This window comes from Lissotriton helveticus, chromosome 8 (assembly GCF_964261635.1).
Source record: "Lissotriton helveticus chromosome 8, aLisHel1.1, whole genome shotgun sequence".
NCBI classification, from domain to species: domain Eukaryota; kingdom Metazoa; phylum Chordata; class Amphibia; order Caudata; family Salamandridae; genus Lissotriton; species Lissotriton helveticus.
In genome coordinates this window covers 1,594,271,853-1,594,296,551 of record NC_136069.1, presented here as the reverse complement: position 1 = coordinate 1,594,296,551, position 24,699 = coordinate 1,594,271,853, and the positions used below count along the sequence as shown (strand labels likewise).

The 24,699-nt window shown below is 48.6% G+C and overlaps 1 protein-coding gene and 1 non-coding gene across 2 annotated transcripts in view; one reads left to right on the top strand and one right to left on the bottom strand.

Moving 5' to 3' along the window:
- The window catches only part of INPPL1 (inositol polyphosphate phosphatase like 1), a 755,507-nt gene that overhangs the window by 101,364 nt on the left and 629,444 nt on the right, over nt 1-24,699 (top strand). The gene's annotated exons all lie outside the window — the stretch shown is intronic.
- LOC144774647 (small Cajal body-specific RNA 14) lies at nt 14,943-15,081 on the bottom strand. Its single transcript, XR_013600412.1, has one exon.

Sequence of the window (24,699 nt, the reverse complement as noted above, 5' to 3'; positions counted from 1 at the left end):
AGATTTAGACCGCATCCGGTGTAAGCAGAGTTCAAGACTTTAGCTTATTTCCAAAAATAATCTGAAAGGGAGTTGAGACTTTTTGTAGAGTAGATCAGTAGTGAGTCCAGCAGGGAAGGCTTTTGAATTTAAAATGTGTTTTCTTTCTGGGTAGTTTCTGGGCCTCGGATAGCTCTACACACCTTGATGTTGAAGACTTTCAGCACATTGGACAGCTCAGCAGTTATCCATTGTGCTGAAGTCTCAAAGGATAAAACTGACTCATTGTATTTGATAAAAGCTTTCCAACTGGATCTTGGAACGGTATGCTGAAGACCTTTGTCAGTTGTGCAGAAGATGTGTAATCCAAAAATTATTTTATGCAACATCTCCAATTGTGCATCCAGGAGTGAATGATGCATGCAAGATTTTCTGAATATTTGCACGAAATACATTTTTTGTGCAATTAATCTAAATGAGAGCCATATATACCTTTTGTAATGATTCTGAATATCTGGTCTTGGCCTACCCATCCTGCACCTAAGGTGGATGGATACCCCTTGGATTATTGTGTCTGACTCATCCTTCACCTCCCATGAGCTGGCCTTGGCTGGTCGCGCAAGGTTCCCCGGAAGCTGATAAGGCATGAGGCCCATCTTTTCATTTCGAGCTCGTTGTTCCTGCTGCTGTGTGATATCTGCTCGTCACCGGGTGACTCTGTACAGGGAGCCAATATCGTGTAACACACGGTGGCACCGTGCGAATTGGCAGGTCTGCTTTATACTTTTTTTCTCCAATTATCTTTATTTAGTTTTTGTTAACACAAGAAAGTGTAGTTATTATAACATATATAGTGTAGTTATCATAACACATTAGCAGAAATATAGTTCAGGGCGGGAAGGGTACAAGTGAGACTTTTACCTGAGGGTCACAAGGTGCTCCGGTTCCCAAGCAATACATAGCTGTTAAAGCTAAATGAAATAGAACTGTAGAATAATGAAATAAAGTGATCAAAACATAGAATTGCCTATAACCAGAAAGAGGAGACAACTATCAACCCTCCCACTCCCTAGCCCTTTGAAAGCCCCGCCACTCCCTGAAAAAGTGCACCATTAGAAAAAGGTCTGCGTTGTACATTGTGCTGGGCTGGAGCAAAATGTGAATGACATGAGCAGAGATCAGTGGGTGAGCTGGCCAGAAGCCCCTCTGTGTATGTTCATTTGTATATTTATGTCTTTGGTTGCCGTTGTTTTTTTAAAACATGAGATTGGGAAGACAGCTAAAGCTGTCTCGAAGCTGGACCTAAAATTGGCATTACTGCAGCATTGCAAGTTTCCTTCTTCATCTGCATACCACATGCAAACCTTTCTGTTCCCAAAACAGTGTCTCACTTCACGTGTAATGGTTATTCTCGGCACTGGGTATGTAAACCAGCATGCAAACTACAAAGTTTGCATGTGACCTTTCTGGCTCGCGGCAGACGCTGTATCTCGGATGCGTCCGGTGGATACGCCGTCCGCCCCCAGCTGTGCACCGTTTTTGGTTACTTTAACCTCTGTTCTCGCCATTTGCCGGAACAGTAATGTGACAGCAGTCTGGCCTGCTCCCGGTGGGAGTTCATGGCTGCAGATTCCTGGATGTGTTGGCGTTTGGCCTGCTCCCGGTGGGAGTTCAATGCTGCAGATTCCTGGATGTGTTGGCGTTTGGCCTGCTCCTGGTGGGAGTTCAAGGCTGCAGATTCCTGGATGTGTTGGCGTCTGGCCTGCTCCCGGTGGGAGTTCAAGGCTGCAGATTCCTGGATGTGTTGGCGTCTGGCCTGCTCCCGGTGGGAGTTCATGGCTGCAGATTCCTGGATGTGTTTGCGTCTGGCCTGCTCCTGGTGGGAGTTCAATGCTGCAGATTCCTGGATGTTTTTGCGTCTGGCCTGCTCCTGGTGGGAGTTCAATGCTGCAGATTCCTGGATGTGTTGGCGTTTGGCCTGCTCCTGGTGGGAGTTCATGGCTGCAGATTCCTGGATGTGTTGGCGTCTGGCCTGCTCCCGGTGGGAGTTCATGGCTGCAGATTCCTGGATGTGTTTTCGTCTGGCCTGCTCCTGGTGGGAGTTCAATGCTGCAGATTCCTGGATGTGTTTGCGTCTGGCCTGCTCCCGGTGGGAGTTCATGGCTGCAGATTCCTGGATGTGTTTGCGTCTGGCCTGCTCCTGGTGGGAGTTCAATGCTGCAGATTCCTGGATGTGTTTGCGTCTGGCCTGCTCCTGGTGGGAGTTCAATGCTGCAGATTCCTGGATGTGTTGGCGTCTGGCCTGCTCCCGGTGGGAGTTCAAGGCTGCAGTTCCTGGATGTGTTGGCGTCTGGCCTGCTCCCGGTGGGAGTTCATGGCTGCAGATTCCTGGATGTGTTTGCGTCTGGCCTGCTCCTGGTGGGAGTTCAATGCTGCAGATTCCTGGATGTGTTTGCGTCTGGCCTGCTCCTGGTGGGAGTTCAATGCTGCAGATTCCTGGATGTGTTTGCGTCTGGCCTGCTCCTGGTGGGAGTTCAATGCTGCAGATTCCTGGATTTGTTGGCGTCTGGCCTGCTCCCGGTGGGAGTTCAAGGCTGCAGATTCCTGGATGTGTTGGCGTCTGGCCTGCTCTCGGTGGGAGTTCATGGCTGCAGATTCCTGGATGTGTTTGCGTATGGCCTGCTCCTGGTGGGAGTTCAATGCTGCAGATTCCTGGATGTGTTTGCGTCTGGCCTGCTCCTGGTGGGAGTTCAATGCTGCAGATTCCTGGATGTGTTGGCGTTTGGCCTGCTCCTGGTGGGAGTTCAATGCTGCAGATTCCTGGATGTGTTGGCGTTTGGCCTGCTCCTGGTGGGAGTTCAAGGCTGCAGATTCCTGGATGTGTTGGCGTCTGGCCTGCTCCCGGTGGGAGTTCATGGCTGCAGATTCCTGGATGTGTTGGCGTTTGGCCTGCTCCTGGTGGCAGTTCATGGCTGCAGATTCCTGGATGTGTTGGCGTCTGGCCTGCTCCCGGTGGGAGTTCATGGCTGCAGATTCCTGGATGTGTTGGCGTCTGGCCTGCTCCCGGTGGCAGTTCATGGCTGCAGATTCCTGGATGTGTTGGCGTCTGGCCTGCTCCCGGTGGGAGTTCATGGCTGCAGATTCCTGGATGTGTTGGCGTCTGGCCTGCTCCCGGTGGGAGTTCATGGCTGCAGATTCCTGGATGTGTTGGCGTCTGGCCTGCTCCCGGTGGGAGTTCATGGCTGCAGATTCCTGGATGTGTTGGCGTTTGGCCTGCTCCTGGTGGGAGTTCAATGCTGCAGATTCCTGGATGTGTTGGCGTTTGGCCTGCTCCTGGTGGGAGTTCAAGGCTGCAGATTCCTGGATGTGTTGGCGTCTGGCCTGCTCCCGGTGGGAGTTCATGGCTGCAGATTCCTGGATGTGTTGGCGTCTGGCCTGCTCCCGGTGGGAGTTCATGGCTGCAGATTCCTGGATGTGTGAGGTGTAACACAAGCTTCCTGGGAGGCCGGCCGCGTGTTGAGACCCTCGGACCTCCTCAGCTGTGGGTGGAGGGGAGGGTTCCTCAAGTGGGCTGTGGGTGCCCTTTGTGGAAGATGAACTGACCTCTGCGCTGCCCCCTGAGACCTCATACAAGTGCCCCTCAAAAGTCAGCACTGCCTTCCAGTGTTTCCTTCCATATCCTCTGCCGGATGTGGTGTCTCTCCAGGAGCAGTCTATAAGAGGTGGCTGCCTACTTCCAAGCCCTCTCCTCGAAGAGCTGTCTCGTGTGATGGAGTCCAGATAGCAAGAAAAGGCGATTCAGCAGAGGAGGCCCACCCTTCAGAATTCTCTTATAATGAAGGAGGCGAGGGAAACCATTATTCATGAAGCGCTAAACTCGCCCCTCTGCTAGTCTGCCTTCTAACTCGCAGTACCCATTGCATCGACCTCGGCAGGAGGAAAGGCGGAGTTAGTCCTTCCTGTCAGTGTTTGAACCTGTGACCACGGGCTGCCCACATTTCAGCAGTTAGAGCCACCTTGTCAGCCCGAATACCGCAATAAGTATCGAGGGAAGTGGAAAAAGTTGTCGTTTTGAAATAGAATCCGCTACAAAGAGTGACTTGTTGACTGTAAAAGGTTTTTTATGAGGCTTATTTATTTCTTGCTGCATTGTAGCCGAGCTCACATTTTAAGTGTGCTTGTAGTATGGAGCGAGGAAGAAAACAAGCAATACAATAGCAAGCAGTGACAGCTATTCAGATTGTCAGAAGATCCTCTTATACAGAATTGTGTGGGCTACATGCATCTGTTCATGTAACTTTGAAAGCAGAGGCTGGCCCCACACTGCAGTGATTTCCATGCAGGGGGCAGTGTAGAAAGTAGAGCTGGAAGTACAGCTGAGGGAAACAGTAGGATGGGAAAAGGGGTGTCAGTGGGGTACAATAAGACAAAATAGAGGGGAGCTTAAAGGCAAAGGAGAGTGAATGTGTGTGGGAGATACAAAGTAGGAGGCGGAAAATATAAGAGAAAGAGAATGGGGGCACGCCTGAGAGTAAGAGAAGAAGGAGATGTAGTTAGTGACTCAGTGGCGGACTCTGGATTTAAGAGACCTCGACTATAATGCTAATTTATGCTTAACTTCACCCTTCTTGTCACCTTCCAGCCCTCCAACGTTCCCCCAGACTAGGCTGCCTGTGTTTCTAAAAGTGCGTGCAGTTAGAGATGAGGGTTGGTTCGAAGGAGGAAACGAGAAAAGGTGAGAAATGGAGAAAGGAAAGGCGATGTGGCGTGGAGGCTGTTGCAGACTATGGAATCACCAGCCATGCAAGACCCCGGATTTCACACTTAACCAGATTTTATAATACTGGGCCAAGCTCTTGGGTGGTACCACCGATCCGAGTCCTGAGAATTGAGACCATGTTTACTTGTATGCAACCCATAGTTTAATGGCTGCTTTCACTTATTTCCACATGTTCTGACTTGGGCTCACTTTGGGTTCTCCGTTCAGTGATAGCTTTATATCTTCTTTACTGGTGAACATTCACTGCCAAAGCCTTTAGTGTGTACCAGGTGACCAGAGTATCCACCTGTACATCCAGTCGGGCATACCTTTCAGGCATGCAGTTGAGTTTGTACCTCATTCATGAACAATCCAGCAATCTTAGCACAGCAATGCTTCATTCACTTTCATTCAATACGGCATCCTGGAGGTCTGCCCACTTCTGGTAGCAATGCCTTATCCACCAATCAGCCAGCCACACTGAATGAGCCTGACCAGTACTTAATTTGAGCCGGTGATTTCTGGTGCTCTGCACCAGAACTTAATTCTTAACACTGGGACTTATGACAGTCCACCACATGGTGCTGTTGTCTTTCCAATTTGGAGAAGTGCACAACAAAAGAGTGTATAATGGCTCAATATGCATTAAAATGAATAATACCTACCACCTGCACCATTCTAATAGCTGTGGGTAGCCTCCAGTAGTCTGAAATGTCACATTTGTAAGGGTGTGATGGTTAGTAGTTGTGTTGGTACTTTCATTGGCAGAGCTTGCAGGGCCAATAGGTGGTGAAGCTGTAATGGCCTCCTGAGAAGCGCCCTGGCACTTAATTTATTTATTTATTTATTTCTTCTAATTAAGTACTGAGCCTGACCCTTCACTTACGGTGTCTCTGCTTCATCTGTCATAATATTATATAAAGAAAAACCCCCATGAGGCACAGGGTCAGACTGATTTCCATATGGCCATGTCTGAACTGGGGTGGCAGAGTGGGCTAAAGAACGGTGACGGATTAAACCCAGATCAGTTGACTTGGGTTGGGTGCTTGTATTGTCAACGCTCCGTCCATCATTTCCTTTGGTTTTTCCACAATATTATATAAGCCATGCTTCATTTTGCTTCAGTCAGGTATAGGAGGTGGCTATCCACTTCCGGGTAGCTGTGCTTCTTCTCTCAATCAAAACAAAGAAAAAAAACCTTGTGTATGTTATTCAATTCAACGTTTCAAAAATGACCAGAGATAATTTATTAATCGATCAAACAAATTGATTAGTTCAACAGTTACTTCACTTTGCACATTTAGATCTCAGGAACCAACTTGGGAATCCTTTGAAAATTTGTTTATTCATTATTTTTTTGTAATATGTAACACACACTATGGTGGAAGGTTTTTTTCCCCAAATTTCCCCCATGTTCAGTTTTGTTTATCTATGTTTTGTCTACTTTAAATGTCGCATCGTTTCGGTATTATTATTATGGAGCTGTATTAATGTTTTAAAAAAATTTGCAAAGTGAAATAACTGTTGAACATATTGAATGAATCAATTTGTATGATCCATGAATTAATTGTCTTTGGTAATACTGGAAACCTTGACTTGAATGGCATGAGCTTCAAGGTCTTTTTCCTTGGCTTTAGTTTGCAGGGGTCCAACCTCCTGGTTTTTAAAGACCTACCTTTTTTCACTCCTTGACAGTAGGTACAGCATCATCTCTCGGTCAGGCAGTCTTGTAGACCTCCCCTTGTTAGGGCTCGCCTGGCGTTGGAGCGCAAAGCGCTCCCGCCAGCGAGTTCTATAGTCACTATCCTCCCTGCCAAGGGAGTGAGAGCTGTGAACGAGCAGCTCTAGACCTGTGAACGAGCCGACTCAGGTCCGTGAACGCGCGGTACGTCAACGTGCACGTTCACGCGCGTCACGCTCCTGTCCTCCCGCGTCTCTTCTGAGATGCGCTCGAGGCCGACTTGCGGTGTGCTGTTCCAGCGTTAGGTAAGTGAGGGGGGGGGATTTGTTTGCTTGTTTAGGAGCAGCCGCCCAAGGTGACGTTCAGGAAGAAGCCGCAGCCATTGCCCGCAGGAGTACGAGAGGGAAGAAGAGGAACCGTGCTTGGATATTCGCGGAACTCCGCAGGGGGAAAGTACTGACCCCATTACTCGGATACCAGAAGGACTCACTTGTTTGTTCCCGCAACCCCTGTAGGACTGACAGCACTCGACCCGCATAATACGGATGCCCGGCTCCCCAGAAGGACTGAGGGTCTGAGCCCGGCCTCTCGTAAAGACTCGGTACTGGCACGACCCGGAAGGGGGGTTGAGACCAGGAAGGGATCATCGCATTCTAATATCGCAAGAACTAATATACCGAGCGACACCCAGGTTCCGTTTCCAGTAAGGACGGAGGTGCTTCGCTAGGGAGCGAGGCCCACAAGTGGCTAACCGGCTGCCGTAAGGGCGGCTGACACCGGACTCTGACCGCGGACTTCTCAGCCCCTCTGGTGCTCGGCTTGCGTCTCTGTTCTTCTCTCATTGCCTTGTGCCGGGCTCCTCCTCTAATACACGCTGTGCAGTCAGTATGTTGGTATTCCGTAGTGTCCTTCGGGGGGAGTCTGCGCCCCGCTAGGCGGGCCCGGGTCCCTGTATGTGTGGTTGGTGGGAGGTGGAGTGTGATTGTTGAAGGGGAGGAGTTGGGGTCCCGTATCTTTGGGGTGGAGGGGGGTCAAAAAGCCTTTAACATGTCGTGTGTGCATTATAAGTTTCCCTCCAAACTGAACTATGACACGGTGACCTTCGACGGGATGCACATCTCCCTGTGCGACCTGAAGAAGCAGATCATGGGCCGGGAGAAGCTGAAGGCTGCTGACTGACCTCCAGATCACCAATGCGCAGACTAAGGAAGGTAAGAGCCCAGAACCGTCGAAACATTACGCCCGTTTGTGCTTTTTTGTGTGGTGGGGTGGGGGGGAATGGGGGAGTAGTGCTGGAACATCTTACAAAGTTTATCTGCTGAAAACGATGTTTGAACTGCAGAACGTAAACATCCATTTCTGTACGCGAAGGTTTTTATTTTTATCGGCTAGAACCAAGATTTCCAAACTGCACTGTACGTGGCCTACGCGTCTGTCACGTCTTCTGTACTAAAATATAAGTTTCTTTGTATGTAGCGGTGATGTTTCTTTAGTGTGTGTGTGTATAATCAGAGATTCCCAAACTTTATGTACGCGTGCATAACGGTCTGAGCATTTCGTTGTATCAGAGTAGTGCTGTTTTGCTTCTTTTTCAAGTGGTTTAGTTTTCTTTTGCATCTGAATAAGTACACATTACTTGTGGCACAGTAGAGGTGCTATTCTTTTTACATGGCTCTTGGCGTATTGAAGTAGATGGTGGGACATAACGATTTTCATTTACAGCAGCCAGTGAAGTACTGGGGGTGGGAGCAAACTACAATTCTTGCTTTCTCGATTTGATAAAGTTTGTCCTCGTTAATTTTACAAGAATCTAACCCATTCGTAGTTGAAAGGTATGTATGCTCCGGCAATCTGCTCTGGACAGTCTGTACAATTTAAGTCCGCTGTGAACGCTTCCAGAAAGCGGTTCGTATTTCAAATAGATTATGATTCAGTGGTAACTGTGCTGTCATGTGACCAGGCTTAATGCTTTAGTGGTATAAAAGAATAATTAAGAAATTGTCAGTTCACCAAAATGGCAGTGTCAGAAGTGACTTCAACAACCCATAAATTAGTGGATGACATCAGATGGTACTCTCTTGATACTTGGTGCCAAGTTTGCTCAGTACCCCCTTTTAGAGTAAAACCATATTTTCATTATGTTGTACAACACTAGCTTTTTAAGTATTAAAATGGATATGAGTTGTGGGTTATATACTTGTTCTCTGCTAGATGTAAGTTTTCTCTGGCATCTGCTCTTAAGTTACTGCTGTCAGTCGCCTTCACAGAGAGTCCCTTTGGAATCATCATGGACTAAGAACACTGGTTTGTAGGGAACGTTGCTTACTTGTCTTAAACTAGGAATGTTTTTGCTTCCAGTTGTGGGTGAAAATGCACTTGGTGGTTAACGTGGCAACACACATATTAGCAATGTATTCGGGAAGTAACACTGCCTACTCTTTGTAGTTATTTACTACAAAGTTGTATGCTCGAGTAAGTGTACTAAAGAAACAGCACTTTTATAAGTATCAATGTTTGTGTAGTTCACTTAGAAGTTATATCTTTCTAGGCATGCTATTAGGCTTCTAAAAGTAGCCCTAATTCAGGTGTTGCCGTTGGCACCGAGCCAACATTATCGTGCTTTGTCTGCTGCTGATCAGTGTTGACACCAGAACAACATTTACCGTAATCTCAGCATACCAATTGCAAACTGTTGGTGAGACAAATAGATGCCCAATATATTTTGGTAAAATGAGGTTCGTTATTGTTGGGTTGCATGGATATGGCGTGAAAGAAGGGGTGGTTGTGTATGAAATGAGTTGAAGACGATTTTCAGAAAAAGCATAATAAAGGAATGAGGCATGGAACTTGTAATAGTCTGTACTTCGAGGGAAGGAATTTGGTTGACATTTGTATGGAGAGGCAGGGTAATTCAAATGGATAAGAGGGAATAATCGAGTTTTAATTACGGTCAGAATTACAGGTGTGATTTTAGGAAACCTTTTGGTGTAGCATGTAATTCGAGAATGTAAAACTGTAAAGCAACTATAGGTATTTTAATAGCCACTAGAATCATAGTTTGTCCACCCCTAGGATTGATTTGTTCTGACAATATGTCCTCTGCATGATTTTCGGGCTTGTATGCCTGCCTGACGTGTATGTGGTATCGTGACTTTTGTTTTGGCCCTGGTGTCTCACTAATCTAGCATGTGCCAGAAGCCTATTCCGGTCTGACAATGCAAGGTTGAAGACCTGCCCTATGACCTGAGAGGTACACCATGCAGTGAATGATTAGAGGGTATGTTTTTCCTCGAAACTAAATTGTTTCACTAGTATTTGGTAGTGTTGGGTTCCCCCTTGTTTTTTTAGTCATGCCATAAGTATGCGCTATATCCACATCCACCGCCACATCCACCACACCCACCACCACTACATCCACCACCACTACATCCACCACACCCACCACCACTACATCCACCCCCCCATCCACCACCACCACCACCCCTCCATCCACCACCACCGCATCCACCACCACCGCATCCACCACCACCACATCCACCGCATCCACCACCACAACCACCATCACCACCGCATCCACCACCACATCCACCACCACATCCACCATCACCTCCGCATCCGCCATGACATCCACCGCCACATCCACCACCACCACATGCACCACCACCGCATGCACCACCACCGCATCCACCACCACATCCACCACCACATCCACCACCACCACATCCACCACCACCACATCCACCACCACTTCCACCACCACCACATCCACCGCATCCACCACCACCACCACCACATCCACCGCATCCACCACCACATCCATCACCCCCACATCCACCGCCACATCCACCACATCCACCACATCAACCACCACCACATCCACCACATCCACCACCACTGCATCCATCACCCCCGCATCCACCATGACATCCACCGCCACATCCACCGCCACATCCACCACCACATCCACCGCCACATCCACCGCCACATCCACCACCACATCCACCACCGCATCCACCACATGCACCACCACCGCATCCACCACACCCACCGCATCCACATCCACCACATCCACCACCACCGCATCCACCACCGCATCCACCACCACATCCACCGCATCCACCACCTCCACATCCACCATCACCGCCACATCCACCGCATCCACATCCACCACTGCATCCACCACCACATCCACCATCACATCCACCGCCACATCCACCGCCACATCCACCGCCACATCCACCGCCACATCCACCGCCACATCCACCGCCACATCCACCGCCACATCCACCGCCACATCCACCACCACTACATCCACCACCACCCCATCCACCACCGCATCCACCATCACCACATCCACCATCACCACATCCACCACCACATCCACCACCACATCCACATCCACTGCCACATCCACTGCCACATCCACTGCCACATCCACTGCCACATCCACTGCCACATCCACTGCCACATCCACCGCCACATCCACCACCACATCCACAGCCACCACATCCACCACCACTACATCCACCACAATCCCATCCACCACCACCACCGCATCCACTACCACCACCACCACATCCACCACATCCACCACCACATCCACCATCACCACAACATCCACATCCACCACCGCATCCACCGCCACATCCACCGCCACATCCACCACACCCACCACCACCACATCCACCCACCACCACCCCATCCACCACCACCCCATCCACCACCACCCCATCCACCACCACCCCATCCACCACCACCACCCCATCCACCACCGCATCCACCACCACCACCGCATCCACCATCACCGCATCCACCATCACCGCATCCACCATCACCGCATCCACCATCACCACATCCACCATCACCGCATCCACCACCACCGCATCCACCACCACCGCATCCACCACCACCACATCCACCACCACCACATCCACCATCACCGCATCCACCACCACCGCATCCACCACCACCGCATCCACCACCACCACATCCACCACCACCACATCCACCGCCACATCCACCACGCCCGCCACATCCACCGCCACATCCACCGCCACATCCACCGCCACATCCACCGCCACATCCACCACCGCCACATCCACCACCACCACATCCACCACCACCACCATCACCTCCACATGCACCACCACCTCCACCACCGCCACATCCACATCCACCGCCACATCCACCGCCACATCCACCGCCACATCCACCACACCCACCACCACCACACCCACCACCACTACATCCACCACCACTACATCCACCACCACTACATCAACCACCACCCCATCCACCACCACCACCGCATCCACCACTGCATCCACCATCACCTCTACATCCACCGCATCCACCACCTCCACCGCATCACCACCACATCCACCATCACCACCACATCCACCATCACCTCTACATCCACCACCACATCCACCATCACCTCTACATCCACCACCACATCCACCATCACCTCTACATCCACCATGACATCCACCGCCACATCCACCACATGCACCACCACCGCATCCACCACCACATTATTTACAAAATTAAAAGCCATTGTTATTTGTAATATCAATACATCTAAGTCACGTAAATACAACACACATTGCATTACAAATGCTATAGGTGTCACATTTGCGAAAGTTAAAACTATTGACATTGTAACTGACAAAGCTATTAATTTTGATACTTTCAAAACCAACACATAAAGTGTCATTTACAATACCAATCGCTCAAACTTTCCTAATGCGAGACCTATTGCATTTCCAATGCTTGTTCTATAAGTGCTTAGCTAAATGCCCTAACTGTTAAACTTCCACATCAAAAATTCAGTAGTTCCCCATCATTTCTGTGATCTCCCTGTGGCCGGATCGTTGTGACTAAATGGCCAGGATTCCTAGGTGTTGCCATTTCTACCTGGACTGGCACGTACAGTCGATCGGCTTGTAAGTTGTGTGTAGCAGCTGCTTGAACAACTGGCAAGTTACATGACCATGCCTCTGAAAGTTGGGTGGTTGTGACAGAAGTAGTACTATGTCTGAGCACTCTTAATATGTGATTTATACTGTTCCAATCCACATTAATAATTAAGTTGAAATGATAAGTCAGAAAATGTCTCAATTTTTCTATAGGCCAGACTGCGCCTGTAATATACCGAATGGTCTCTCATCACTGTGGTAGACTGAGAAAAAAACCTCTCTCTTCTGGCTTAAGTGTCGGGCTTAGAAACCAATAGATCAGTACATACATTTGCTAAGTCCTTGTAAGATCTGCACTGCACCTGTGGTCAGTGCACAGATGGGATCTGGGCTAAAAGCGAAATACATTCAGAAGGATATCTCATTTACAGTGGTTGTGAGAAGTGCATTTGTCATACCATACTTAGGCCCTGATTACAAGTGGGTTTGATCATTCATATTATCCTTTCCCTGTAATTACCGGATGCAGTTAAGTCCGCACCCCTGCAATTGTCCCCACGTACATATCAGGAGGTCAAAGTTGACGATATTTACCATGGAAAATACCAAAGCATACTGATTTTGTGCAGAAAGCACCAAAATCCTCATGTTATGCCCCTTTTTAATCTAATAATTAATGAATATTGTTGCAGCCTTTAAATTGCAAAACCCGGGGCATTTGATTTTAACAGGTGCAGTATTGGTATCCAAGGCCAATGCTCCTGTAATCCTGACTTTAGCTAGATCAAAAGCGTGCTGGGCTAGAGAGGCACTGTGTATGTTGAGCATGGGCAATTTTAATGTTATCAAATGAATATGCTTTGCTTGAGTCCACGGGAAGGTAGGTATGATACCAGTCATATGTGGATATAACTGTGAGCTTGGGGAGCTAGTGAGCATGGGTTAAGGCCCTAGGGTGTGAACATACTCTGCAGAAGAGCAAGGGACGCACAAGTTCGATATCTTCCCATGAGATTTCCAGCACTTGGCTTCCACATGGCAATCACAAACATTCTTGGCGCTGTAGTCAATGAACGAATAAGACTAACACACCTGATAGCAATTATTTGAAAGTGGAAAGTCCAGCACTGCAGACATAGACATTGATAGGAAATGATAAGGCCATCATGTGTGGGAGGACGACATAGGCCTCATGTTATAAGGTGACTTTCAAACTTCACTGGTCTTTCAGCAAACTGCATGAAGCATACTGGGGCTTGTAGTTTCACGTTCGCTTTATAAAGATGGGCCTACAAGTCAAAGCATGAGTAAAATTCAGGACTGGCTGAAAATTACCTTCAAGACGTGTCTGTTGGTAGCAGCGCAGTTGGGGGTGGGTTCCTGGAACATTTAACTACAGCGGCGGCTGCTATTAGGGAAAAGTGGTGAGGCAGCATGGGGGACAATAACAAAAAATAAATAGAAAACTACCTCCCCACCTGGCATATACTCTGACTGCAACAGTTGAGCCCCTGCCCCGGTCACAGGCCAACTCTTGTATAGGTGAGTTTAAATAGTTATGTGGTCAAATTGGAAGGGAACACCTGGCATTACTGCTGAACATACCAGTTGTGGCTATACATAAATAACTAAGGTTTCCTTTGACAGAATGGCTGGCTTTACCATACTCCAGCTGAAACACAGACTAGTTTCTCTCCATCCTCAGGAGCATTTTGGAAAAAATGTGATTTAAGGGTTCAGGGAACTTATATACTCTTAAAAGAAATGTTGATACTAGTGCCTTTAATGCCAAGTGGCTTAAGTGTGAAGTTGAGGTTTTGCGTTTGCGTGTCTTTGGCTGTTATGAGGTATGCGCTCCAAAGACAAGGAGCGGAGGTCGCAAGATCATGACGCAAGCCTGGAGCCCTGAGGTAGAAGGGACATGTGTCGATTGTGAAACAGGTGGAAGGAACTCTGAAACTTAGAGACCTTACAGGATGGAGGAAGAAGGATCCAAGATGAGGTTTTGAAGTTGGAGTATTTTACTCCCAGCTTTGGAAGCTAGGACACAAAAAAATATTGCTTAGGGAGTTAAAAAATGCATCTGGCTGTTTGCGTAAATTAAAAGACATGTCTTTAACTAACAGAAGGGCCTATTTTTGTGGTGTGGCACGTTACTTAAGATATTGCAGTTCTGGACATCTCTGAAAAGTAATGGAGGTGGAAGCTTAGGGGTCAATTGTCTGATCATAGAGTGAGAGAGACAATTTGTCTCATGTCGAACGGGCTAGCTAAAATGTACATTCAGTTCTTCCTAATGCTTTGTTTCGTGCAGTGAGACTAGTGTAAATGGCTCTGTAGGTATTTAAATGACGAAATAAAGGGACATGGCCCTTGAAGGCTAGTTATGACAGAACCTAAAGCCTTTACGTCAAAGTGTGTTTTGCATGCTTTTAAAATGGCCTGCCCATCCCCACTTCGCACTTATTTACACACACACGCGCTGCAACCTAAGCACTGCTCCAGTCTGTACAAATTTCGGTAGAAACGTTTGGTTTGTTTCCTGTCTCAGTATCTCTATATCTCGGTGCAGGTTCGCGCGGCGTCCTCGCGCCGCCTTTAAAATGCTGTAGGGAGCCGTAGCACAGGCGCCTGGGGGTCTCCGCGGGTCCCGTCGGCAGTGGGCCCCCTCTCGATGCTGTACGTGGCTGCCTCGGGGTCACATGGTATTACTGACGCATGCAACCGTCAGGGAGGACACCCACGTGTGAGGAGGAGCGGCCGGCGCCGGGGATCGAACCGTGGTCGCACGCAGGGCTTCGGCGCCGTCGGCTGCCGTTTAACCCCCCACGCTACGTAACGTGAGCGCGCATACAGTCTGCTTTCTGGATAACTGGATGCTGCTGCGGGTGAACGAGTCCATTCATACCGCCCTAGACGTGTCTAAGATGCACGCGCTGAAAGCCGCTGAAATTCACGCAGTGTGCGTGAATTCTGACACGAATGCGGTCTAAAAACACGATAAAAGGCTGCCTGTCCCATACCTAAGAATTCACAGCGGACAGCATGGAAAGTCACTCATTAGAAGCAAGATTTTTATTATTTTTGCGATTTTAAAAATACAGACCGGAAACACATTTTTTCGGTCTGTATTTATCTGTAAAAATCAGTAAAAAAAAAAAGGAAAACTGGGAGCCTTATTTATTATACAAAAGGAAGGAGCGAGTTTCCCGAGCGAGTTTCCCACTCCAGTCCGGTGCACAGCCAGCTTCACCATGTATGATCATACATGGTGAAGCTGGCTGTGCACCGGACTGGAGTGGGAAACTCGCTCCTTCCTTTTGTGTTGTAAACTTTCCGTGGGATACCAGGGTGAATCTCACTGTCCAGGCTGCACGCTCAAACAATGGAAAAAGAATGAACTTTGAAATAATGGAACGAAACAAACTCAAATATTGGTGTGCACTGTAAACATTCTCTTCGTTAAATTAGCCTTATTTATTATACATGAAACCAAGTGGAGTTGGTGGACGAATAAAGTGAACAATGATCAGTATGTCTTTTGAATGGATTTCTTTGGCATTTAATAAATAATGTCATCTCTGCCATTTATCATTCAAACTGCCTTGTTCGTTTTGGTTCCCACAGATTTGTACTGTAAAGTTGTCTTTTCATCATACCAGCCTAATATATTTATACTTGAGGTAATGTTTTAGTTAGCTTTTTGTTTTTAAGTTTTTCCTTGATTTAGCCTGTTTTTTTTTACTTTATCTTTTTCCATATTGTAAAGGAGCCCTCCGTGTGAGATCTTAGTCTTTCTTTTATTTCCGTAATTGTTTTGTAATACTTCGTGTTCACTGGGGGATTTGGTTTGATCTTTGCATATGGCTCTACTGTGCAGGAATACATTTTTTAGCAGTAGAAGCTATTTGAGAACGTGTAGCCAAACTATACTTTGCACATTGAAAGAAGTCACCTCCCATTCGAAGTAGAGGGCATAGACCCCTTCCCACAACAGGTCTTGACGTAGACCAAGTCATCCAGGAAGTCAAAGCGAAAGTACAAGAAGGCCAAGCAGGATTCATCCCAGTACCGCCACTCTCAGCCTGAGAAGTACCTCTCTGTCTTGCTCCTGGTTCCCTACTGAGGAGCGGATTCCGCAACTGATCTTGATGTACCCCACGTTTCTTGGGACCTTGGCAATCTTTCAATGGATTGAGGCTTTTAAAAGGCCATATTGCACATCTTTGGCACTCTTCCAGCTCCCTCTGGTGCACCTTAATGCCCCAAAGACCCACAGAGGCCTTCAGCCTGGTTACTGCTGGCTTCTCCACTCTCTGAGCCATCTGCGCCTCTTGAACCCATCTTTGGTTCCACTCAGACACGGGATCCAGCTTCTACTCCAGCACCTAAATTCACAACAGTCCCTTTGATTTTGACGCCAGCACCGGTGCTACAGGTGCTGGAGAATGACCCTGCCCCAATAGTCCTTTCTGACTCTGAATTTCTCTGTCTGGACGGAGATCATGTCCTGAAGTCATATCGACTCACCTGGTCCTAGTCCAATCCGATTCAGACAGACCAGTGCCTCAGCACTGCACCACCACCATCTTTTCATTTCCGACTCGCCTTTGGAGATGATATTTGAGATGAAGGGTGAGTATATCCCCCCATGCATTTATGATACTTTCTACATATACTTGAAGGCCACTGGGTTGGACTTGCACCAGATAGTGGGTGGCGCTCTCCCTCTGAGCCATAAACGGAAAAGAGTGCATCCTTTTCCATGATAATGAGATGGGCAGCAGAGGTACTGGATTTACAATAGCCAACTATGGAAAACCAAACTAACATACGGACAGACGTTTCGCAGCCTGGACAAACCTCATCCTTAGCCCTACTTCCATTTATTAAAGCTCTGACTGACACATTTATGGGCATCCGGTCTAAGCTTTGTTTCTGTTCACTCGTACACAGGTTCGTTGTTATACGCTGCAAGCCAGTGCCTGGAGACCCTCAATTCTTGATGCAGCACCCTATGCCAGAAAGTAAAGTGGTTCAGGCTTCCACAAGTAGGATGTAACCCAATTTAGTCTCAACAACTCTACCAGACAGAATTTCCAGACAAATTAGAAGCATTTGGGAAGCAGAGGTTTTCCTCGGCCAGTTCAGCCCTCCATTCAGTCAGTGTCGGCGGTTTGCTTGGCGAGATCTTATCAGAAGTCTCCAAGTAAATTTGGGCCAACCTGTGTCAAACCATGCAGGATGGTCAGAATGGTGCAACATGAATTGTGTCTGGACTGGACACTACCAACTGCTTGGGTAGAGGAGCTAACACTGGCATGGTACTGATCTCGCTTGTTTGGCAAGAAGGCTGATTCAGCCCTGGAATGGTTTAAAGAAAGCCGGTGCATGGTATATTCAGTAGGCCTTTCTAAACCTTGAGGGCGCAATCTTTAACAGTTTTTCCCCATTTGAGGCTTCTCCCATATAGTTGGTGTACTGCCAAAGCCAGGGTCCCCCACTCCTGCAATAGGCACCCCAGGCCTTTCGGGTGGAGGATTGGGATCAAGCAGACAACGTCCAGGCTACCATGGGCAAGGAACTTCCCAGTCCACTGCCCCTACGGCAACAACCTCTAAACTGCTTTAGTTTGCCCGTAGTGACACACCCTCACCCTGTGGGAGAAATGCTCATATGTTTTCTCCAATAGTTTTCAAAATATAACATGCTACAGGGGGGGTCCTTCAGATCATCCAACAAGGCTATGTCTTCCTTTCCTTTTCAACCTGCTGCATCTTCCACACACATCAGATTATCTTTCTAAGGAGCACCTGTCCCACTTTCTTCAAGAAGAACAAGCTCTTTTGGCCAAAGGAGCCATTGAGGTGGGGTCCTGGCCCTGGAAACAAAAACTGCCTCCTACTGTCACTATTTCCTCCTTGTGACGATGAAAGACAGAGGCATTTGTCCTATTTTATATCTTAGCCCCCTGAATGCTGTCTTGCTGAAGTACAAATTCAAGATGCTCAAGCTGGCCCAGTTTCTGTCTGGATGGTAGCTTTGGACCTGCAGGACACTTAATTTCATGCACCCGTCCTGTAGTCCTTACAGACGCTGCTTGGGTTTAAGGTCGGCCAGAAGCATTTTGAATTTGCTCTGCTCCCTTTCAGACTACCCGGTGCCCCTTGGGTGTTCATGAAGGCGATGGTCACCTCGCACCTTGAGAGGTTGGGTATTCCAATTTTCCCGTAACCCGATGACTAGTTTTGGGAGGTGGGTTTGCCACAGTTGGGCGTAGACCATCTCCAGATGACGGCAAACCTCCTGAAAACATTGAGGTTCACTAGCAACATACCATTGTCAGACTTAACTCCTTTGCAGAGGCTCCATTTGATTAGAGGCTTTCACGTCAACTGTGCCAGATAGCATATATGGGCTATGGGGAGAAACCTGAAGTCTGAGTGCTCAACACCAGGGGAACCTGTCAAATTCTACACAGGTTTCTGGATAGACTGCAAATGACTTGCAGTTTTGGCTCAACCGCAGTTGGACCGGCAATAGAACCCTCACCCTGCCCCACCAAGAGCTGACTGCGGTGATGGCTGCATTAATGCTAGGCTAGGAAGTTCATCTGAGAGAGGAAGCGATCAGAGGACTCTGGTCTGCAACAGAGACCCACCTGCACATCAACCTTGGAATTGCGGGCCATTTGCTTGTCACTGAAAGCCTAACTATGATCAATCGAAGGTAGGTTGATTCAGGTTCTCACAGACCACACTATTGCGTGTAATACTGCAACAAGCAGGGCGTGGTGATATCCTGTGCCAAGCGGCACTTTGTCTCTGTAGCTGGCTGGAGCGCCAGGGCATTTTCCAGGTCTGGAACTAGCTGGCCAGTTCCTGAAACACCATTGTGGAAAAACTCAACTGGCGACTCCAGGTGAATCATGAATGGTGGCTACACCCAGAGGTGGCACATGGCATCTTCCAGCAATAGGGAGTACACAGGCTAGATAGTTTTGCCTCAGTCGAGAACACGCAGTGTCAAAATATTTGCATGATGGAGTTTTCAAAAGGCTCTCTCGGACGTGCATTCTGTAGACAATGGAGCAGGGGACTCCTTGTACTCATTTCTGCCTCTTCCTTTCCTGCCCTGAGTGCTAAATAGAATCAGTAATGATTGGTCCCAAGTCTATCTAATAACTCCAGATTGGTTAAAGAGTGTGGTATCTGGAATGTTTGGGCATGAGCATCAGTCCTCCGATCAGGCTACCGCTTTGGGAAGATCGGCTGCTGCAGCTGGACAAGGGTTCTGCAATCGAACCTGCACAGCCTGCACCTCCATGCATCGAGATTGAGCGGCTGCAGTTGACTTTGCTCGATTTTCGTTCTGAAGTTGTGGATTTGTGTTCTATTTTCCTCCTGAAGTTGTATATGTAATCACTGCTATCTGGCATCCCTCGACAAGTGGGCTCTCTGACAAGTTTGCGGCCTGGTGTGGCTCCCATGAACCAGATATGTTAGAAGCCAAACTTTTGGATGTCTTGTAAAAAAAAAAAAAAAAAAAAAAAAAATTCTGGCTAAGCAAGGACTTGCACTGGGCACTGTTAACTATTTGTCAGCCTTTTTGAATTTGCTGGACCAGCCATCATTGTTCAAATCACCTGTTGTGATGAGGTTTATTCAATTTTGACACATTTCTTCCCAAACCCCTTGTGATGCCACAGTAGGATCTCAGTTTGGTCCTCACTTATCTCATGTCAAGCTAGTGCAAGGCTGCCAACTACTTCTGACTTGGAAGACTGTGTTCCTGGTCTTGACAACTTCAGTTTGTAGCAGGGATGCACTCTAGGCGCCTCACACCTACTTTTTTCCCGAGATAAAGTTTTGTTGAAGACCAGGGCAGCCTTTTAGCTAAAGGTTGTGACTTCTTTTCATGTTGGGCAATCCATCACTTTCCCAATGTTCTTTACTCCACTTCACTGCTGAAAAGATGAGGAGCAACTTCATTAGCTGGACCCGAAGAGAGTCTTGAGTTTTTATGTCAATCGCAACAAAGACCATCAGGTGTATTTTCCCATTTTTGCGAGGTTCGCTGGGACAAAGAAAGGCAATACAGCGCAGAAAAGCACCCTATCATTGTTGATTTGTCCTCTGCATTATGATCTGCTACACATTGGCCTAGAAGCAGCGCCAAGAGTGGCCCATTGCACCAGTGCCATGGATGCAACCACTCCATTGGCACACGGAGTGACTGTTCTCTGTATCAGTCAGGACGCAACATGGGCATCTGTGCACTCTTTACAAAGCACTACTGTCTTGACAGCCAGTTTCAACAGGAAAGGCGCTTTGCCTGTTCACTCCTGCATTAATTTTTTATTTGAGTCATTCCGCTGGCCCACCGCCTTGGGAGGTATCACTTTGTTGGTATCTTTTCTAAAGGTGAGGAATCTGTGGTTAGAAGTGTCCATCAGAAGAACAAGTTACTTATCTTCGTTGAAGCTCTTTCTGGTGGTTAGTTTATCTAACCATAGTTTTCTCAAATCTCACCCACCTCCCTTTGTAATGGTCTCTTTTTTTTCTATTTAAAAAGGTCCCAAACTAGAGACATGAACACTGATACCTCTGATTAATTTTGGGCTCCGCTTTCGGGGGCACAGACCAGGTCAAGAAAGAAACTGATATCGACATGTACGTGTGGCATTTATATGTGGTTCTGTCGTCACTTCTAGGGCGGAATAACTTCAACGCAGAGCTGCACTGTTCCTTTTGGAGGCATGTGATAGTAATGGTATTTAAATCATCCGGTCCAGTCTGGCACATGGGAACATTCCAAAGGTGAGGAATCTGAAGTTAGAAAGAATGGTTCCAAAGGTAACTAACTTTTCAATATAACTCATGCATGTACGCTACACCGGATTTATTTTAGGTTCACAATCACAGCACTAACAGCATCTTTGTATTGCCCGTGGTCTGCTGATTTTCACCACGTATATTTCACCATTTGGGGGCATTATTTATGGTCTAATTTGCACACGTTTTGCAGAGTATCCGAATTAGGCAACAAACTTGACCAGAACTGCTGCACTCCACCCTGACTCTGTCCCTACCCTCTTGTTAATTTAACCTCAGAAGGCCATGGGCTTAAGCCCAGTGTTACGCATTTGAAGCATCCAGAGCACCTTGAAATCTTCCCCTGCCATTTTATTGAGCAATTCTGTTGTACCCTGCGCATAGAGACACTGGTAGCCTTGTAGAGTAGTTTCAAATCTTCTTTATTTGTTCCACGTCAGGGTATGAACAATCACAGGCCAGCCATGTACCAGCTCCTACATCTCCTACACCAGCCCCACCAGGAGCAGCCTGCCTAGGTGCTCAGCCCATCTCCAACTATCACCACTCATCCACACAGGCTCCCAGGCATTCCACGCATCACAGTCACACCAACATTCCATTACCATCTCTCAATCTGGCTGAGCAACTAGGAGGACCTAGACTGATTATAATTAAATGTAATACTCAGGACATAACAAATTCATAGCTTAATATTTCCTGTAATGTGCATAATAAGTGTAGAATGCTTGATGAACGAAATCATGTATTGGGGACAAACGGGTCAACATTCAATCAATCTATCAATCAGGGGATTTGTAAAGCGCATTACTTACCCGCTAGGGTCTCAAGGCGCGGGGGGGGCTGCAGCTCGTGGTCGAAGAGCCAGGTCTTGAGCAGTCTTCTGAAGGCCGGGAGGTCTGCTGTCTGTCGTAGGTGGAGGGGGATGGTGTTCCAGGTCTTGGTGGCGCAGTGGGTGAAGGATCTGCTCCCGAAAGTGGTTCTGTGGATGCGTGGGACGGCGGCCAGGGACAGGTCGGTGGAGCGGAGTTTCCTGTTGGGTGCGTAGAAGGAGAGTCGGCTGTTGAGATAGGCTGGGCCAGTCTTGTGGAGTGCCTTGTGTGCGTGGATCATGAGTTTGAATGTGATTCTTTTGTCAATGGGGAGCCAGTGCAGGTCTCTCAGGTGCGGGGTGATGTGGTCTCGGCGTGGGACGTCTAGGATCAGGCGTGCAGAGGCGTTCTGGATTCTTTGGAGTCTGTTGATGAGTTTGGACGGGGCTCCGATGTAGAGGGCGTTTCCGAAGTCGAGTCGACTGCTGACGAGGGCGTGGGTGACGGTTTTTCGTGTGTCCGCCGGGATCCATCTGTAAATCTTGCGGAGAGTGTGGAAGCAGGAGGAGGAGGAGACTGCGTTGACTTGGTTGGTCATACTGAGCTTTGAGTCGAGGATGACTCCTAGGTTGTGTGCGTGGTTGGTTGGTGCCGGGGGGGGTTCCCAGTGATGTTGGCCACCAGGAATCGTCCCATGCTGAGGGGTTGGGCCAAAGGATGAGAATCTCCGTCTTGTCCGTGTTCAGCTTGAGCCGGCTAGCCTCCATCCAATCGGCGACGGCCTTCATACCCTGGTGCAGATTGGATTTGGCAGTGAGAGGGTCCTTGGTGAGGGAGAGGATCAGCTGGGTGTCGTCAGCGTAGGAGATTATGTTAAGGTTGTGTAGTCTGGCGATGCGAGCGAGGGGAGCCATGTAGACGTTGAACAGCGCCGGCTGAGGGAGGATCCCTACGGGACGCCGCAGATGGTTTTGGTGGTTCCGGATTGGAACAGGGGGAGGTGGACTCTCTGGGTTCTGTCGGAGAGGAAGGAGGTGGTCCAATCCAGGGCCTTGTCTCGGATCCCTGCGTCGTGGTGGCAGACTGTGTCGAAGGCGGCGGAGAGGTCCAGGAGGATGAGGGCTGCTGTCTCGCCGTTGTCGAGTAGGATTCTGAAGACGTCTGTGGCGGCGATGAGGGCAGTCTCGGTGCTGTGGTTGCTGCGGAAGCCTGACTGGGAGGGGTCCAGGATGCTGTTGTCTTCTAGGTAGCGGGTGAGCTGGGTGTTGACGATCTTTTCGATGACTTTCACTGGAAACGGGAGCAGGGAGATGGGCCGGAAGTTCTTGAGGTAGCTCGGGTCCGCCTTGGGTTTCTTTAGATGGGCGTTGATCTCGGCGTGCTTCCAGGTCTCAGGGAAGGTAGAGGTCTCGAAGGAGAGGTTGATGATGTTACGCAGGTGGGGGTGCGATGAGGCTGTCTGCTTTGTTGACGATGTGGTGGGGAAGAGGATCAGACGGGGAGCCTGAGTGGATGGTGCTCATGGTCTTGATTATGTCTTTGGTGCTCACGTTGGTCCATGTGGTCAGAAGGTCGTGGTCAGTGGGGTTCGGAGTGTTCGTCGTGGGGGGGTCCTTAGGGTTCAGCCGGGGGTTGAAGCTGTTGTGGATGTCGGTGATCTTGCAGTGGAAGAAGGCAGCGAGGGTGTCGCACAGGGCTTGTGAAGGCGGAATGTCGTCGATGCAGGAGCTAGGATTGGAGGGTTCTTTCACGATGTTGAAGAGCTCTTTGCTGTTGTGGGCGTTGTTGTGGAGGCAGTCTTTGAATGAGGCTCTTTTGGTGGTCCTGATGAGGTGGTGATGGTTGCGGATGGTGTCTTTGTGGGCTGCGCGGTTGGCGGGCGTTCTATCGCTGAGCCAGATGTTTTCAAGTTTCCTGCAGGTGCGCTTGGAGGCCAGGAGCTCCGGGGTGAACCAGCTGGCTCTCTGGCTGGTGGCTCTGGCGGTGGGTTGTCTCACTAGTGCTAAGGTGTTGGCGCAGTCTTCCATCCAGAGTCTGAGGGTGCGGGCCCCATCCTCAGGGTCGGTGGGGCTGGTCGGTGGGTTGAGTGCGAGGTGTGTTTCTAGTAGGCCCTTGGTGACTTTGCCCCAGCGTTGGCGGGGGATCTGTAGGGTGCGGAGGTGAGTGACGGGTTTCTGGAAGGTGAAGTGGACGCAGTGGTGGTCGGTCCAGGTGAGCTCGGAAGTTTGGCTGAAGGCAACATGTGGGCTGGAAGAGAAGATGGTGATTTTCCTACTGTTGGTGCTTCTTGGAAATTCCTGTACTCTTTTAGCAGAGACTGCGATGACTGGGAATTAAACAATGAATGCCTTCTGTGCTCATTTACCAGTAGGATGTTTGAGGCGAAAAACGAGATCACCAAGTGTAGTAATCCCAGGAGTACCGTTGTCTGCTCCAAGAGCACATACAAGCTTGCAGATAAAGCTTTGAAGGAAGAGCAAACAAGCACTGGTAACATGTGCCACTCACTGGCACTTAACAGAACAAACCTCTGTGGTAACTTAATCCATAAACTGAGAACTTGGGGATAAATCGCCTCAGTACCCATTCAGAAGGTCCTTCTTTTGTATTGTGTTTTCAAAAGATAGTACAGAAAAGTCCAGTCAGCCAGCAGAACAGCGTAGAGCGGATTAATGGATTTCTCTTCCAGTCGGCAGCGTGATAAGAGATTGACATC